The sequence below is a fragment of the Siphateles boraxobius genome, unplaced genomic scaffold, assembly GCF_051911475.1.
Source record: "Siphateles boraxobius isolate OS27281-9 unplaced genomic scaffold, OSU_SipBor_1 66, whole genome shotgun sequence".
Classification (NCBI taxonomy): domain Eukaryota; kingdom Metazoa; phylum Chordata; class Actinopteri; order Cypriniformes; family Leuciscidae; genus Siphateles; species Siphateles boraxobius.
In genome coordinates this window covers 27,123,626-27,142,627 of record NW_027509193.1, presented here as the reverse complement: position 1 = coordinate 27,142,627, position 19,002 = coordinate 27,123,626, and the positions used below count along the sequence as shown (strand labels likewise).

Below are 19,002 nucleotides of genomic sequence, written 5' to 3'. Positions count from 1 at the left end.
AGCTTTTCTGCCGGGCTTACCCCGTCCACACTCAAGGTTTATGTGGCTGCCATTGCGGCTTTCCACACTCCTCTGAGTGATGGTCCTCTGGGGAGGCATCACCTGGTCGTACGTTTCCTCAGTGGAGCTTGGAGGATGAGACCTGCGACTGGCACCAGGGTTCCCTCTTGGGACCTGGCGGTGGTTCTTGAAGGGCTTGCCGAGGCCCCCTTCGAACCATTGGAGTCGGCTGAGGCCAAGAACCTTTCGTTTAAGGTGGTCTTTTTGTTGGCCATTACTTCTCTGAGGAGGAAAGGAGATCTTCTGGCGCTCTCTATTTCCAATGGGTGCTTGGAGTTTGCTCCAGGCAACATTAAGGTCATCTTACACCCCAGGCCTGGCTATTTGCCCAAGGTGCCATCTAATGTGGCACGGCCTATGGTTCTGCAGGCATTTCATCCTCCACCTCATGTGACGGCGGATGAGGAGAGACTTCACCTGCTCTGCCCTGTCAGAGCGCTGCGATGTTATATCCTGAGGTCCTCCTCATGGCGGAATTCGGATCAGTTACTGGTGTGTTTCGGGTCGCGCAAGAAGGGGCTTCCTGCCTCTAAGCAGACCATCAGCAACTTGATAGTTCAGACTATTTCCCTGGCCTATCAGGTGCACAACTTGCCTTCACCTATGGCGGTGAGGGCTCACTCTACCAGAGGCATAGCGTCCTCTAGAGCCCTCCTTTCAGGGGTTTCTATCCATGACATTTGTGAGGCTGCTGGCTGGGCCACTCCGCACACATTCATGAGGTTTTACAGTCTGGACCTTCAGTCTACACCCGGTGCACGAGTGCTTTCGTCCTAAGTTGTGCCTGAAGACAGCTTCACACTAGGATGAGCGGGGTTCGGTGTGGTATAGTGGGTATCTCGTTCCCCTAGTGTCGTCACCGACGCAGTTCGAGTTCCCTCGAAAGGGAACGTCTCGGGTTACGTATGTAACCCTTGTTCCCTGAGAAAGGGAACGAGACACTGCGTCGGTTCGCCACACCTCACCCCGCCTGGAGCACTTGCTTCATAGCAAAAGCTGACATTTCTGTGTGCCGCCGTGCTTTTGTATACATCCGCTTATGCCGTCACACGCTACGTCATCACGCAACGCCAATAGGATTGGATTCGGTTTCATTCATAAATTCAGACACGCTACGCTGAAGGGCGTTCCCCTAGTGTCGTCACCGACGCAGTGTCTCGTTCCCTTTCTCAGGGAACAAGGGTTACATACGTAACCCGAGACATTTTCCTCATTCTTCTTTAGTCCCATGCTCTTTTTACCTTGAAGCAAGGCCCTGTTTGTCCCTAGAGGATGAATAGAATTTAAAATAACTGTTCAGTGAGGGGGAAAAGTGTATATTTTTACCCAAGACTGCTCTGTTACAGAGAGCAAGCGCTAAAGAGGGCAAATGTGCATTGGACCTCATGCAGTTTCTTAACATAAAATTCTGCATCTACCCAGGGAGTTCCAGAATTTAGCAACAGCTCCAAAGGTCAGGAGCACCAGGATTCCGAGGATAATGAGATTATATTGAAATCACCCAAAAGCCTGTGAGTAATGCTTATGCACCAGGGAAAATCCCTTTAAGAGGTTTCTGTACAGTTGGCATCAGCTACCAACTCTCACGCATTTACAAGAGACTCACGCAATTGACACTTTTCAAACGCTCTCACGCCACACTCATGCAGTGAAAAATCGGGAAGAAAAGAGGACACTGACACCGACAGACAAGACAGAGCAGGTTACTTTTGATATGAAACAAATTCTAAAAAACAAAAACAATAGTCACATAACGTTACATTTACCTCAGTAAAATTAGCTATAGAGAGGAGTAGTTTGCTTAATATGTGCACTATATTAAATATTTATTATATTTTAACTTACATCATTCAAATATTATAACATTATTATGATAAATTCATCATTATTTCTGAGTTGTTATTTTTTACCTTTAATAAGCTGGCAGGGCTCTATTTGTTTACATTATTAGGTAAGATAGGCCTTTTTTTCTTGAGAAAATTTACATGTATCTACTGTACCAAATATTTATCCAATGGAATCAATATTTAACCAAGATCGGAATCAAATCACAAGAATTGAATTTAATTAAAATTGTGAAATTCATGTCAAGCAATAATAAAAACAGTAGCCTACCAGTCATTGTATAATGTCAACATTGTAACATGTTGTCCCAAAACTTAATAAAACGCTGTTTAGTTACCGAATGTTTTTACCCCAACCCCCCCTCCCCCCTCCTTTTTCCTCAATAATTCTAAATCCAAACGAAACTGAAAAGTTGTCCGCCCTGGTGCTAAGTCATAAATGTAAAGAAACAAATTATTTAGCGCTGTATCTTTGTGGAATGGGAGTTGTTGTGCAATTGCATAGATAACATGCCATTAATTAACATTTCTATTAACAGTATATAGATGAATGAAATCAATGGCCATTGTCTGCAATAAACACATCCTTACTCTCCTAATGAAGGAGATAAGTTCAAATATTTAACCCGAGGGTGATCCCATTTTGCATTTCAAAGACCCAGGTCTCAGAAGACGTGCAGTGGCCATGTTGTTGTTGTTTTTTATCAGAAGCAGCTGCGGCAAAGCTAAAGTGGACCATGGCGGGGCTATTTTTTCCCACATACGCATGTGTAGCCTCCTTCCCTTGTCAGCAGCTGAACAGAGGCTATCAATCAGAGCTGAGCGGCAGTAGGATGCCCGGGCCGCTGCGGTGCTCATGGTTAGTGTGCCGGTGATATGTTTCTCAGGACCATATGGGGTCTGATCTCCTGTGAGCACCGGCCCATCCAACGGCTCTCCCTGTCATGCTTACATCACATATAGGTCAGGGTCTTCTCACAACAGCTCATAAGGCAAACGTTTAAGATGGCCATGAAGTGGCTTCCGTTTTGGAAGTGGTTTGAGGAGGAGGAGGGGGTTTTCAGTTTGACACTGCTAGAATACATTTATATTCCACACATGGTATTCTAGTGGTTTCCCAGACAGGGTTTAAATTAAGCCAGGAGTAGGCCTTAATATAGAATAGTTAGTCGTGGCTTAAAAAATGGCTTTATTATATTATATTATATTATATATAATATTAAGTACAGATTACAAACACTTGTACTATGGAGTCCTGAACTGAAATAAACAAGATTAATTTAAAAACTAACTGTACTAATCTGAATAAGTATGACATTATATATATATATATATATATATATATATATATATATATATATATATATATATATATATATATATATATATATAAGATTGTCTGTTGTGATACAGTCTGTTGTGATTGGCCTACCACTTAGAGTGTATGACAGAAATGTAACATCCCTCAACATTTTTTCAGATCCCAATACTTCATGAGCAGCTGTAAACAGTATTATATCTATGGTAACGGCATCGGTATTGAAAGTCCATGCAACAGGTCTACTAGACAAAGCTAAATCACTTACCCAACTGTTGTTTGAGTGTGGCCAGTAGGTGGGCATTATGCAGATGTGTAACACGGCTACTGAAGTAGCTAAATCACGGAAATAATGACAGGACTACAAACAAAGTGGACTTTGTGATTTGTAACTTTATAGATTGTTTACTTGCAAAAACAGCTATATTACACATTAAAATAAATAAAAGCTTGAATTAATTAAACCACACATTATATTCCATACAGTTTTGCACACATAGCTGTGCTACAGGTTTAGAAGTCACATGGAGCTGCTCTTGGTCCCCGCATATATGGAATGGCATGGATGGTGGGGTTGTTGAGAGAGGCCACAGTTTGGGTTAAAGGTAGCATACGCCAGGGCAGCTGCAAAATCTGCCCTGCCAAGGACGCAGTGCTTCCAAAGCCTGCTCTGTGCCATTAAAAGGGTCATTGACCAGCTAAATGGACTCATTATGATGAGTAAGTAAAAGAATAGCACCCAAATCCATGAACCCCCATCTCTGCAGAGCTCTGGTTCCGCTGCTTTTGGGGTTTCACAGGCTTTTACTAAATGACAGCTGCCTGAGACTTCATTCAGGGGAATGCAAATGACACACTGACCAGCTAATTATACCACATCAACAGTGCTTTATTGACAGTTGCAGTGCTGGAGATATCCATGGGAAACTTCGGTACTATCTATACTGGTAAAATCCTGAGATCTCTTTTCAGAGGAGTCTTGTGTGATTGCCACAGTAGCAGGCTTGATATAAGCAAATGAAAGCTGATCATTGGCGAAACATCCAAATACAAATACTTTAAAATAAATATTTATACTACTGATTATAAAACCGATTATTTTTTGCAAGAAATTGTATAGTGTAACAAAAGCTAGTGGCTAATCACAATTGCCAGTGCTAAACCTTTAAAAGTTCAATGGGAAGTTAATTTTAAAAAAAATTAGTACCCTTGCACTGCTTGATATGAATTTGTGAAGTGCTAGTGAACATGAGTCAACAAGTCAGCTATTAAAGATAAAAAAATGCTAATAAAAAGCAACACAAACATAATTTGTAATGCTAGTGGAGTGTTGTGTTAGAGGACTTTTCCAAATTCAAGATTACAAAATAACTGTTGAATTTGCTATTGTAATAGTTATTCCGTTATGAAATATTTGTACATTTTAGCATACTTTTCAAAGGAGAACTTATTATGGAAATAATATACGTTAAAAGCATATACTTTGGTGGAAATTGAATGTAATGTTTTTTGGACTCTTAACTTAACTTAACTTAAAATTTCAATTAAATTACAATGTATTATTGTATAAATGTATTTACAAATCAATTAGTTGACCTTTAGAGTGCTTATTTTGACCCACTTAAGTAAGACATAATCTTTGTCATTTCCTAATCTCTTCATAATCAGTCTTTTAATTATATGAACTACAGTACATTTCTATTGAAACTTGTACCGAGCAAGTATACTTTTACCCCCGGTTTCACAGACCAGGGGCCAGTTGCACAAATATAGCCATTATGTTAAGACTGTGTCTTAAGAACTAGTGCGAACAACTAGGAGTTAGTTAGGGGTAATCAGTCTGACTTTTCGTTATCAAATTAGATCGTTCTACGTTTTTATGTAACTGACTTGAAAAATATATGAACAGTCTTAAAGAATCCAATTGATGACTAACTTTTAAGACTAGTCTTAGCAGTTTATGCAACTGGCCCCTGGTTAAAGCTTATCCCAGACTAAATTGAAAGTTTGAGCTGTTTTAGCTGAAAGCAACTTGCACTTGTAATGTTTTATCTTTTCTTTCTATAAAGACATGTTTATAAAAGCTACACAATTTTCATAACTGAACTAAGGCCTAGTCCGATTTTACTCTGCTATTGTGGAAAGGATTCTGACATTGTCTATCAGTGTGTTGTAAGGCATTGCTGACTTCCTAACAACAACAACAACAACAACAAAAAAGAATGAACGCATCCTCACTAAAACCTCAAAGGTCACAAGTACAGATCTCCCCTCAGCTGAATCCATGAACTTCCAACACACCGCCAAACATACTAAAAAGACCCATCTGACCCGGAACATAACTTTCAGCTGCTCCCCTCAGGCAGATGCCCGAAACTACCAACAGGCGAAACATTCTGGTTAAAAACAGCTTCAGTCTAACAGCTGTCAGACTGCCCAGTGAACATTCATAGAGTAACTCTATTAATCCTCAGGTAAACACTATGCACATCAGAAGTGTCCTAGCCTATTCCTTAGAAGGAAATCATATGTATCTATCTCTTAATAAGATTATGTATAGATTTTTTTTTTCTAACAGTTTTTCAAGTTTAAAGTCACCATGAAATCAAACTGGACAATTTATATTTTTTATGGAATATTGCAGTATTTTTATTGTAAATAAAATAATGTATCCGTTTACATCATTGTGATTTTTAAATTCCTGTGCCCTCTAATCTTTAATCAAAATAACTGGTAACACTTTAGAATACGATTCCTTTGTTAATGAATAACTACACAAGAACCAATGAGTAACACAATATTAACAATCTAGTAACTATTATTAACTAACAAGAAACTCTGATTAACGAACTAGTAAGTAATAGCGCACAGATGAAAGTGGTAGTTCACTATTAACTAATCAATAACTACTATTTGTTTTATGCTTCCCAGAGAACTACTGAAAAAGTTTATTAACAATCTAATAACTGCTATTAACTAAAAATAAACTCTGATTAACGAATTAGGAAGTAATAGTGCACAGATGAAAGTGGTACTTCAATAACTACTATATTCTTCTATGCTTCCCAGAGAACTACTGAAAATTTTCATAATTCATACAAAACTAATCAATAACAAATGCAGGATAAATGACTAGCACTACATTAACATTTGAACTGCTACCGTAAACGAATACACAAGGTTGTTTAAATTATCAATATGTAAGCTGTTAATAATTGGCCTATGCTGTCTATTTATCAACTGAATAATTTTAAAGAAATGTATTTTTAAATGCAGTTGTCGGGACTCGGGACCTTACTTGTCCTGTGGCCAATTTTCTGGCATTCCTTTGGACTGGCATTGAATCACTAGAGTCACGGTGACGACTGGAACATATTGAGTCATCAGCCATCCAAGTACCATATAGATTGAATTTATTATTTAACTTACCTCACAAAAAAAATTGTTTTTATGTATGTCTCCTAGTATATATATATATATATATATGTATATATATATATATATATATATATATATGTGTGTGTATGTGTATGTGTATGTGTATGTGTATGTGTATGTGTATGTGTGTGTGTGTGTGTGTGTGTGTGTGTGTGTGTGTGTGTCTTGTGAGTGAGAAGATTCTACACTTTATTGGCTTTTCATTAGTAACTACTGTAAGAATCATGGGAACAAACTAGTAATGACTCAAGTGTTACTACATAGTTCTATGGGAATTACTAATTATTTGCATCCGTATTCTAAAGTGAAGATCATGGTAACTAACTAGTTTTACTAGCTAACTAAAGAAATTTTCTAAAAGTATACTAAAGTTCACCAAAAATCTCAAACGCTTGAAATTACTTTTGTGTTTGGTTGCACAAATCAGGACTAGATCATGTAGTAACACTTGAGTCATTTCTAGTTAGTTCCTATGATCTTCACTTTAGAATACGGATCCAAATAATTAGTAATTCCCATAAAAGTATGAAGTATGACTTTTTATCTGTGCATTATTACTTCCTAATTTGTTAATCAGAGTTTCTTTTTAGTTAATAGTAGTTACTAGATTTTTAATAAACTTTTTCAGTAGTTCTCTGGGAAGCATTAAAAAAAATAGTAGTTATTGATTAGTTAATAGTGAACGTCTCGGTTACGTATGTAACCCTCGTTCCCTGAGTAGGGAACGGAGACGTTACGTCGGATGACGACGAATGGGGGTTTCGCTTAGAACACCTATCGACTTCGAGTATTACAAAACGAGCCAATGGCGATGAAATGCCATGGGTCTGCGGAATTTGCATAGCGTATCTCCGCCCCACCGTGTGGGTATAAAGGAGGACGCCGGCAATATGCAGGTATGTCTTCGCTGAGGAGCCGAGACTGAACTCAGGCGTCTGCCCAGCGGTACAGCGGAAGTGGCAGGGAGACGTAACGTCTCCGTTCCCTACTCAGGGAACGAGGGTTACATACGTAACCGAGACGTTCCCTTTCGTAGTCACTCCGAGTTACGTCGGATGACGACGAATGGGGGTCCCCGTGAAATCACGCCACCTTCACAGCTGTCTTCCAGTGCCCTGCGAAAGTCTGATCCCCCTGTCGTGATACCGGCACGGACGAAGGAGTCCTACTTAACACAGGAATACCAAAGTACACTGGGAAGCATATCTCAGAGGAGATATGCCGCAGCATGCCTACCCGTAGGGAGGACTTAAGAACACATATGGCCGGAGGGCTTCATATGGAGGAACGCTGGAGTGACCAGCCCGAGGGGTGGCAACTTTCAACTCCAGGAGGGCAAGGTGGCTTGCCAAGGGAAAGACACATGCTCAAGGAGGCTTACAGTGGAAATACACATGTGGGGGTTACTCAGGGAGGAACCATGCACACGGAGGCACCTAGCCGACGCCCAGGCAATAGACACTGGCGCCAGCGTCAACAGTGCAGGAGGAACTCAGGGCTTCAGAGAGGAAGGCTCACCTGAGGAATAATCGCACGTATCCAGTCCGTGGAGTGGAATGGGTTCACCACCTGGTCCCGGAAGGGAGTGGTGGGAACCTTGGGCACATATCTAGGCCGGGGTCTCAGGATCACGTGAGAGTGACCGGGCCCGAATTCCAGGCACGCTTCGTCAACGGAGAATGCGTGCAGGTCCCCTACCCTCTTGATAGAGGCCAAAGCAACCAGGAGCGCTGTCTTCATAGACAGAAACTTAAGCTCAACTGAATGCAGAGGCTCAAAGGGAGCCCTCTGCAGGGCATTTAAGACCACTGAGAGGTCCCAAGAGGGAACGAGAGGAGGGCGAGTAGGATTCAGTCTCCTCGCTCCTCTAAGGAACCTGACGATCAGGTCGTGCTTCCCCAGATACTTACCTTGAACTGCTTCGTGATATGCGGCGATAGCGGCCACATACACCTTCAGGGTGGAGGGAGACAGCCTTCGCTCCAACCCATCTTGCAGGAAGGAAAGCACGACAGAGATCGAGCATCTCCTGGGGTCTTCTCGACGAGAAGAGCACCAGTTGACGAAGAGGTTCCACTTCAACGCATAGACATGTCTCGTGGACGATGCTCTAGCGGAAGTGATGGTAGCCGCCACCGCTGGTGGCAGGGTACTCAAACCTGCCTCGTCCCGTCCAGGAGCCACACGTGGAGCCTCCAGAGATCGGGTCGAGGGTGCCAACGGGTGCCCCGTCTCTGAGAAAGGAGATCCTTCCTCAGAGGAATTGGCCAAGGAGGTGCTGTCGCGAGGAGTACCAGTTCGGAGAACCAGGTCCGGGTGGGCCAATACGGTGTAACCAGAATGAGTTGCTCCCCGTCCTCCTTGATCTTGCACAAGGTCTGTGCGAGAAGGCTCACTGGGGGAAACGCATATTTGCGTAGGCCCCGCGGCCAGCTGTGCGCCAGTGCATCCGTGCCGAGGGAGCCCTCGGTCAGGGAATAGAACAGGGCGCAATGGGTCGAGTCGTGAGAGGCAAACAGATCTATCTGTGCGTCCCCGAACTGGTCCCAAATCAGCTGAACCGACTGGGGATGGAGTCGCCATTCGCCGGAGATGGGCCGAAACCGTGACAGCTCGTCGGCTGCAAAGTTCCGATCTCCCGGAATGTAGATAGCACGAAGGGACCTCAGGTGCTTCTGACTCCATAAGAGGAGGTGGCGGGCGAGTTGCGACATACAGCGGGAGCGTAGACCACCCTGACGGTTGATGTACGCTACAGTCGCGGTATTGTCTGAACGGACTAGTACGTGTTGACCCCTGAGCAACGTGAGGAAACGGTGCAGGGCAAGGCGTACTGCCAGCAACTCGAGGCAATTGACATGCAAAAGGCGCTGGGGTCCTGTCCAGGAGCCCGCGGCAGCATGTCCGTTGCACATGGCGTCCCAACCCGTGGAAGAGGCATCTGTGGAGATAACAACATGCCTGGAAACTCGTTCTAGGGGAACTCCGGCCCGTAGAAAACTGAGGTTCCTCCACGGAGTGAAGTACTGACGGCAGGTCGGAGTCACTGGGACTCGGAACGTGCCATGATGCCATGCCCACCTCGGGACTCGATCGCGAAACCACAGCTGAAGCGGTCTCATATGAAGCAATCCGAGCGGCGTTGCCGCGGCTGCAGATGCCATATGCCCCAGGAGCCTCTGAAACAATTTCAGAGGGACCGCACTCTTGCCATCGAACTGTCGAAGACAAGTCAGCAGTGAGTGTGCGCGCTCACTCGTAAGCTGCGCGGACATAGCGACCGAGTCGATCTCCATACCGAGAAAGAGATCCTCTGCACGGGGCAGAGTTTGCTCTTGCCCTAGTTGACCCGAAGGCCCAGACGGGCTAGGTGCTGGAGCACTAAGTCTCTGTGTTCGCAAACCTGATCTCGAGAGTGAGCCAATATTAGCCAGTCGTCAAGGTAATTCAGGATGCAAATCCCGTGTTCGCGTAGGGGAACAAGGGCTGCCTCGACGACTTTCGTAAAGACGCGAGGGGACAGAGCCAACCCGATTCGGAGAACCGCGTACTGGTATGCCTGCCCCTCGAAAGCAAACCGGAGAAACGGTCTGTGTCGAGGTAAAATGGAGACATGAAGTAGGCGTCCTTCGGGTCTGTCGCTGCAAACCAATCCTGTGGCCGCACGCATTCGAAAATGCGTTTGGCCGAGAGCATCTTGAACGGCAGCCTGTGAAGGGAGCGGTTCAAGACGCGCAGATCCAGGATCGGCCGTAACCCACCGGTCTTCTTGGGGACAATGAAGTACGGCTGTAAAACCCTGACTTCATCTCGGCTGGAGGGACAGTCTCGATTGCACCCTTCGCCAGCAGGGTAGCAATCTCCGCTCTCAGATAGGGGCATTGCCACCGACCATAATGAAGCGAACTCCCCTGAAGCGGGGAGGAGACCGTGCGAACTGAATCGTATAGCCGAGCCTGATAGTTCAGGCGACCCAGCGGGACAGGCTGGGAGCTAACCAAGCTGCCAGAACTGAACCAGCGGGGTCAGCGAACCACAGGCGTCCCCCAGAGGGGCAGCGAAGCGGAGTGACCGGCCCAGGCGAGGGTGGCATAGCGGCCCGGTGCGGGGGCGCGGTCATGCTCCGCGTCCTGACAGAGGAGACCAGGGAAGGACCAGCGTTCCACGGGGGTCTGCTCTGCCAGGGGTCTGGCGACAGAGGGGGACAGGGGCGAAGCGGTCCGTGGACGGCACGCCGTGTCAACCGCCTCTGGGTCAGAGGGGGACGAGGAGAGCACGGCTTGTGGGCGGCGCTCTGTGTCGTCCGAGAACTATGTATGCTCAGAGACGAAGAGTCTGTTCTTCCTGAATAAGGATTCTTCCCCAGCCCTCCACCGGGGAAAGGAGTGGCCCTGCTACCAACTCCTGGAAAGAACTGAGTCTCATCTCTGAGCAGCCCATCTCAAAAGTGCCGCTTAACCCGGCGTTTAGCGGGGTGCGGGGCTGGAGAGGGCTGTGGCATCCCCCTACGGCCTTCCAGAGCCAGGCCCGGGTGAACGGGCGGGGTTGGAACCGTGGGAGGGGGCCTTCGGCGGTGGGCAGACTGAGGGATCTGAGCGGATGGCGGTGCCGTCGGGCAGAAAACCTCAATCTGCTCAAGGGCGGTTGAGAACTGTTGGGCAGAAGCACTCAACCGCACCGCCGAAGAGGCCGACCTGGGAGATGGGGGTGTCGAGCAGACGGGTCCGCCCGACATCGTGCACATCAGACCGGTCAGCCCCAAACTGGTGAACATCACCTGACTCCGAGAGTGTACGGCCACTTTCGTCGCTCGGAGAGCAAGGTCAGTGGCGGCGCGCAGCTCACTGAAGAGCCTCGGGTCAGTCCCGCCCTCCTGCATGTCCATGAGCATCTGGGTCAGGTAGACCAGCAGAACGGTCATGGGATGCAGTGAGGCAGCTGCCTGTCCTGTGGCACTATAGGATTTCGCCACAGATTACTGAGACGAAAAGAACTACAGGCTTTGGACGGGTGCTTAGGATTGCACCGGGAAGCACTCTGAGGACACAGTAGCATGGCAACAGAGCGTTCAACCGGGTTAACCCCAGTGTACCCATGGGCAGCGGCCCCTGAGGGGAGGAAAGGCGGATGAGACCAACGAGAGGACCCGTGAACTCATCATGCACGTCCGGGAGGAAAGATATTGGGGTTTGCCGTGGACGCGTCGGCGGCCTCACCCAAAAACCAATCGTCCCGGGAAAGCATGGCCATCATCTCCGGATCAGACTCAGACACAGCCGTATGCACACCAGAGGGTGGCAGCTGTGAAGAGTCGTCATTTCCAGAAGAATCAAGCCCACCTAGTGATGCTGCTACAGACACAGCATCATCCTCTGTAGCTTCAAATGAAAACACACGGGCCACCCGAGGGTAGACTCGAGGAATCATCAGTTCGCTAGCGGGCACCGTCATTAAAGAGGGGGGGCTGGGGCGTGGACACAGAGTCGGAGCCTTGTTCCAGACCAACACCCTCAGGTCACCCTGTCCACCAGCCGAAGATCGGGTAGTGGATGAGGGGACTCTCACTCTTGCGAGTTCACCGAGTCTCGACCTATATATGACGCGATGATCACGTTCCCAGAGAGAACATGAGTCATCCACGAGCGCTGTTCAAGCATGATCAAAGCCCAAACACACTAGACAGTGCTCGTGCCCATCAGAGTCCGATACCAGTCCGCTGCAACCAGAAATGCACGGGCGAGCCGTCTTTAAAAAGACGTGCCGCGTGCGAGCTCTTTTATGAGAGGAGAAAAAAACTCCGCGATGTTGAAGCGCACAGGGAGACACACACACTGGCAGATCACTGCACAGATCAGCAGGCACTGTGAGCTCGCTGCAGATCGCCGTCACACCAACACCGGAGAGAGAAGCTCGTCTCGTAGAGCGAAGTCAGAGATGATAGTGGAATGAAGAAATATTCTTGGCTCCGAAGCGAAAACATACCTGCATGTTGCCGGCGTCCTCCTTTATACCCACGCGGTGGGGCGGAGATACGCTATGCAAATTCCGCAGACCCATGGCATTTCATCGCCATTGGCTCGTTTTGTAATACTCGAAGTCGATAGGTGTTCTAAGCGAAACCCCCATTCGTCGTCATCCGACGTAACTCGGAGTGACTACGAAAGGGAACGACTCGGTTACGTATGTAACCCTCGTTCCCTGAGTACAGGGAACGGAGACGTGTCGTCGGGGGAGTTCCCTGACGAATTGGGATCACGCTAGGGAGACCAATTGCCTTCGAGTGAATTAAAACGAGCCAATGAAAATTGGCATGCAAGATTTGCATTCCGCGACTCGCCTACCAGCGCGGGTATAAGAGGCGGAAGTAAACATTGCGCAATGCTTTTCGCTGAGGAGCCGAACGGTGTCCAGTCCTCCGCGAAGGTACAGCAACATGGCGAAGGGACGACACGTCTCCGTTCCCTGTACTCAGGGAACGAGGGTTACATACGTAACCGAGACGTTCCCTTTCGTCCTGGGAACTCCGACGTGTCGTCGGGGGAGTTCCCTGACGAATTGGGATCCCTAATAAAACGCCATGGTGCTGGCCCCTTCCAGCGCCCGGCAAAGCTACCCTGCAGCAGTTTCTTGAAATAAGTTGCGGGAGCTAGCACGGGAAACACACTGCTGTTCCGCGAGACCCGCACAGTGGATATTGGATAACACTGGGAAAGCGTTCCCTCAAGAGAGGAGGGAACGCTGCGGAAGCCCCAGCCTGACTGAGGAAGGCCAGGAATACACATATGTACTAGCCCGAAGGAATAGTGAAACATTTGGCAGTCCTTGAGGTAGTCCCAATCCAAGGGAAGTGGGAGCGTACTCAACAGGGACGATGAACGAGTCCGTCAAGGGGAAGACACGGCTGAACTGCACGTGGCCTCATGGGTCACAAATAGAAACCACTGGAGCACCCAGTCTACTAGCAGCTCCTTACTAGAGGTAGCAGACCTGGTGCCAGGCGGTCCGCCACGCCCAGCACCGGAGGGGTGAAGGAGGAACTCACGAGGCTCACCAACGTAGGGCGCCATACGGAGCAAAGAACGCACGTATCCGCTGTTTGAGGCGGAGTGGCGCAGCAAGCCGACACAACCTATTCCCTCGACCCACTGGCCGTAGCCAGAACTCGGGAGGAAACAGGTTCCACACGAAGGCTATAGAACCTAGCGAACGCAACGGTCGCAGTGCTGTCCGCACGGACCAGTACGTGCTTGTGTCTGAGAACCCCTCTGAGGCGACGCAAGGCTAAGCGTACTGCTTGCAACTCTAGGCAGTTGATATGCCAATGCAGTTGAGGCCCCGTCCACAGACCTGAAACTGCATGCCCGTTGTACGTGGCCCCCCACCCGGTGGCAGAGGCATCTGTGAAAACCACAGCATGCCTGGAAACCTGGACTAAGGGCACTCCGGCCCGTAGAAACACAGGATCCGACCACGGGGAGAAGGTTCGGCGGCAGTGCGGGGTCACTTTGACCCGGAACGTGCCGCTGTGCCACGCCCACCTCGGGACTCGATCGTGAAGCCAGCGCTGAAGCGGTCTCATATGTAACAGGCCGAGCGGCGTTACTGCGGCTGCCATATGCCCCAGGAGCCTCTGAAATTGTTTCAGTCGAACCGCTGTCCTGCCTCGAAAAGACCTGAGGCAGGTGAGCACTGACTGGACGCGTTCCTCTGTGAGGCACGCAGTCCGGGCGACCGAGTCCAGCTCCATACCGAGATAAGAGATCCTCTGCACGGGGCAGAGTTTGCTCTTGTCCCGGTTGACCTGAAGACCCAACCGGCTGAGGTGCCGAAGCACCATGTCCCTGTGATCGCACAAAACATCTCGCGAGTGAGCTAAAATGAGCCAGTCGTCGAGGTAGTTGAGGATGCAAACGCCTTGTTCTCTCATGGGAACAATGGCCGCCTCCGCGACTTTCGTGAAGACGCGGGGTGACAGGGCCAGCCCGAAGGGTAGGACTTTGTACTGATACGCCCGACCCTCGAAAGCAAACCGAAGAAACGGTCTGTGTCGAGGAAGAATCGAGACGTGAAAGTATGCGTCCTTCAGGTCGATCGCTGCAAACCAATCCTGGGGACGGATGCATTCGAAAATGCGCTTCTGCGTAAGCATTTTGAACGGGAGTTTGTGCAGGGCCCGATTCAAAATACGCAGGTCCAGGATTGGCCGTAACCCACCGCCTTTCTTGGGTACAATGAAGTAAGGGCTGTAAAACCCAGACCTCATCTCGGCAGGAGGGACCGGCTCGATCGGGTCCTTCGCCAGCAGGACATCGATCTCTTTCCTCAAGACAGGGGCATCCAGTGACCGCACATGGGTGAAGTGGACACCCCTGAACCTGGGAGGCCGGCGTAAAAACTAAATTGCATAGCCGAACCGGACGGTGCGGATGAGCCATCGGGACGGACCCGGAAGCGGGTCCGAGGCTGCGTCACTGCTATCTGCAAGCTGGGGAGAGGGGAACGGGAGTGGTGCAGCTCGGGGGCGGCACGCACTGCCATTCTGACCCTCTCGGACGGAGGAAACTGGTCTTATTATACTGCCAGTCTCGACCGTGAGGGGAACGAGGCCCGGGGGCATCGAGTCCTGGTTTCCCCTCACCCAGCGAGAGACGAGAGTGACAAGGCCGTAGCCCTCACTGCCATCTGAGCGCTGGGGCCCGTGAACGACTCAGAGGAAGTGGACTGCTCAAACTTTGGGTACCGCTGATACAGCGGCGGAACAGAAAGAAAAATTCTCCACCCGGCCCTCCCCCGGGGGAAGGAGTGGTGATGACACGCACTCCCAGAGAGCAGATCGTCACACACTCTGGGTCGCTCATCTCAGGGTTGCTTCCCTTCGCTGGGGGAAACAAACTCTGAGCGGGCTGGTTTTGAGGCGCTTCTGGACCACCGGTGTGGACATCGTCTAACCGAGGGCCAGCGCTGTGACTAATCACGGTCAGTCACTAAGCACAGCTCAACCCCGAGTTAGAACTACGCACGTGCAGTGGTAGTGAGAGAGGAAAAACTTCTGCAGATTTAGGCATGTTTGGCTTGCCATATTGGCACCAAAAAATGCTTGCATGCTGCCAAAATTCTTCACACACACATCCAGGCACTTTAGAACAGCCCAGGAAAGTGTGGCTGTTAAGTCTGAATCTTCAGCATGAGAACACACCATTATAGTAGGAACTCATTTCAGAGTATAACAGCCCTCTCTCCGATGTAGCGATCGACATCTGTCCTCCCTGGGGCCCCGAATGAAATGCTTGGTCCCTCATGAGAAGGACCAGATTCTCATCCGAAAGCTTCGACGGCACACGGCACGCTGAGCGGCTCAACCTTTACGAGAAAGGGGAGACGAACAACGTGCCGACGTGGTCATGCACTCCTGAGAGAACATGAACCACCCACGAACGCAGTCTCAACACACTGATTAGGCATGTGAAACCGTGATCGTGGCCGTCAACCAGGCATGCAAGATAGTGAACGTGGCCATCGCTTCGATGACACACGACACGCTGGGCGCTCAAGCCTTCAGGCAGGGCGAACAACGTGCCGACGTGGTCATGCTCTCATAAGAAAGCATAAACCACCCACGAACACAGTCTCAGCATGTTTGCGATGCGCTAGAGGAGTGAGTGGTTCGTGCTCACTGAAACCCTCAGATCACCAATGTTATTCACCAAAGTAGCCCTCCTCTGGTGCACCAGAAGAGAAACTAGATCGGGAAATAAGCAAAGGGACTCACCTCATAGAGGCACGCGAGTCTTGATCTTGACCGCGCATCTTGAGCGCCGAATGACGCGCGCTGGGTTGCCGTGACAACCCGCGCTGTCAGCCGGCGCTCGACGGCACACAGCACGCTGAGCGGCTCCAGCCTTTACGAGAAAGGGGAGACGAACAACGTGCCGACGTGGTCATGCACTCCTGAGAGAACATGAACCACCCACGAACGTAGTCTCACACACTGATTAGGCATGTGAAACAATGAACGTGGCCGTCAAATAAGGACAGGAAACGATCGCATCCAGAAACACACGAGTGAAACGTCATCCTGAAAAGGACGCGATCTTCACTCGTGTTGCTCTTTCAGGAAGAAAGTACTCTCTCTATCGTGCTGAAGCACACAGGGACCCAACGCGGCAACACAGCGGGGAAACTGCAAGCCCGCTGTGCGCACTCAACCGTTTACCAGCTGTGAAAACAGCTTTTGAATCAACAGCATATAGACGCAGCCGGCAGACAGGAAACCGCGCGGTCGCTGAAACGCCATCTCACCAACACAGAGAGATCCCCTCCCGAAACAGCAGACTCGTAGCCGTAAGAAAAATACAATCTTAAAGCTCACTCACTCAGAGAGGACACAATCGGTCGGCTCCGAAGCTAAAAGCATTGCGCAATGTTTACTTCCGCCTCTTATACCCGCGCTGGTAGGCGGGTCGCGGAATGCAAATCTTGCATGCCAATTTTCATTGGCTCGTTTTAATTCACTCGAAGGCAATTGGTCTCCCTAGCGTGATCCCAATTCGTCAGGGAACTCCCCCGACGACACGTCGGAGTTCCCAGGACGAAAGGGAACTACCACTTTCATCTGTGCGCTATTACTTACTAGTTCGTTAATCAGAGTTTCTTGTAAGTTAATAATATTTACTAGATTGTTAATATTGTGTTACTCATTGGTTCTTGTGTAGTTATTCATTAACGAAGGAACCGTATTCTAAAGTGTTACCAAATAACTTTAATCAAAATAACTCGCAGTGACATGTCTTCTCTTCTCTGATGATGTGTTTACTGGCGTAAGGGCGGGGCAACCTGTCACTCAAATGACATCTCAGGAATAACAAACCACGACCAATCAATTCCCAATGGACAAAATCAAGTCCTGCCCTACATTTATTCTTGTTCAAGCAGCCGTTTCACTTGGATGTATGTCAGGCTAGGGAACAAAAGAATATCACAATTTCCGTTCCATGCCAACTTTCATAGAATATTTAAATTTAATTTGAATTCATTTTTACCAAAAATCATTTTGACAGGACAGGCCATTTTAGTTAACTATAACAGCACTGAGTAATGCATTCTTGCACATTAGCAGACTGTCTCTGGTTTTAAACTCTTGTAGGTTTTAATGCTGTACCTAAATCGTACTTGTACTCTGTCTTCTCATACTTTCTCGTATGTTCAAAAGTCATCTTCCTGTAGACTGTTTTTCCATTTCCACAATTAATTGTCTTTATGTTGGAATTTTGATATGCCGAACATTCATTAGCACTCTGTGTGGATGTGCACAGAGCTCACAGAAAAAGACGTACTGAATTAATGGAGTGTTAATAATCGCTAACTCATTAGTGTCATCTTATTTTGCATAGCATATCATTGCATCTTTTGAGCAGTGAATATTAATTTCTAAAGGCATGAAGTATTGCATGATATAAATAGAGGAATTATCCATGGGTAAAACACTCATCACGAAAAAAGTAAAAGCGCCGAAAAGAGCTGCTATTAATATTATTTGTCTTATGTGCTTCTTTTTAGGCAAGTCAGGAGAAGTAGTGCTAATAGGATTTTCATGGCTGCTTGATTATTATTATTATTCATTTATTTTTTGGCAGTTAAATGGCTTTGCACAATGAAAGTCCATCTCACATTTTGCATTTTTGTTTTGATGTCTAAAGCAAAGTCATTGGTCTTATACATTCTAATGCACAAAGTGACGTCTTTTCTGTCTCCTTTTTCCCCACAGGGACTGGCCAGCTACCAGTGGTGGATCTCAGACATGTATGCGATCACTAGACAGTTTAACCGGGGTAAGTCAATTTTGGAATGGCTCCATGACCTGAATAGTGGCACTGTGAGAGCCTGCTCTAAAGCCCCAGTGTCCTCCTCTCTGATTAGATCTGCCCCTTTTTAAATCAGCACTGTGAACATTCAGTTATTGCTCCGATGTCCATAGAGGCTCTCAGACACTGAATGAATGTATACCCATATTTGAAGAGTGATAAAATATGATTTTAGTTTGTTTCTCCTTGTTAGTTAGTTTTTCCTTCTAGTTTTGGCAGTTGATAAAATGTAATCAAATTTGTTGCATGATGTCCTGAGTATGTTTTGAATCATCTTTGTCAGTTAGACTTTAGTTATGATCACAGTCGGGATCTACAGCTGACAGCCTCTGCCCTCTTCTAGAGATCGATGACATAGACGCCGACAGAACCGTTATGACAACTTAATTTTAGTAATAACGGGCCAATCCTTTGATGTGTTCTTATAAATCACATTAAGTGGCAAATATGAAAGAGCTTTAATATTTGATCACAGTGAATA

At 47.8% G+C, this 19,002-nt stretch overlaps 1 protein-coding gene across 2 annotated transcripts in view; it reads left to right on the top strand.

Moving 5' to 3' along the window:
* Nucleotides 1-19,002, top strand: part of elfn1a (extracellular leucine-rich repeat and fibronectin type III domain containing 1a) — a 126,126-nt gene that overhangs the window by 67,749 nt on the left and 39,375 nt on the right. For both annotated transcript variants that reach the window (XM_077213328.1, XM_077213329.1), the window contains exon 2: nucleotides 18,425-18,488. The gene's annotated coding sequence lies outside the window, so the exon portion shown is untranslated. The remainder of the gene's footprint in view (nucleotides 1-18,424; nucleotides 18,489-19,002) is intronic.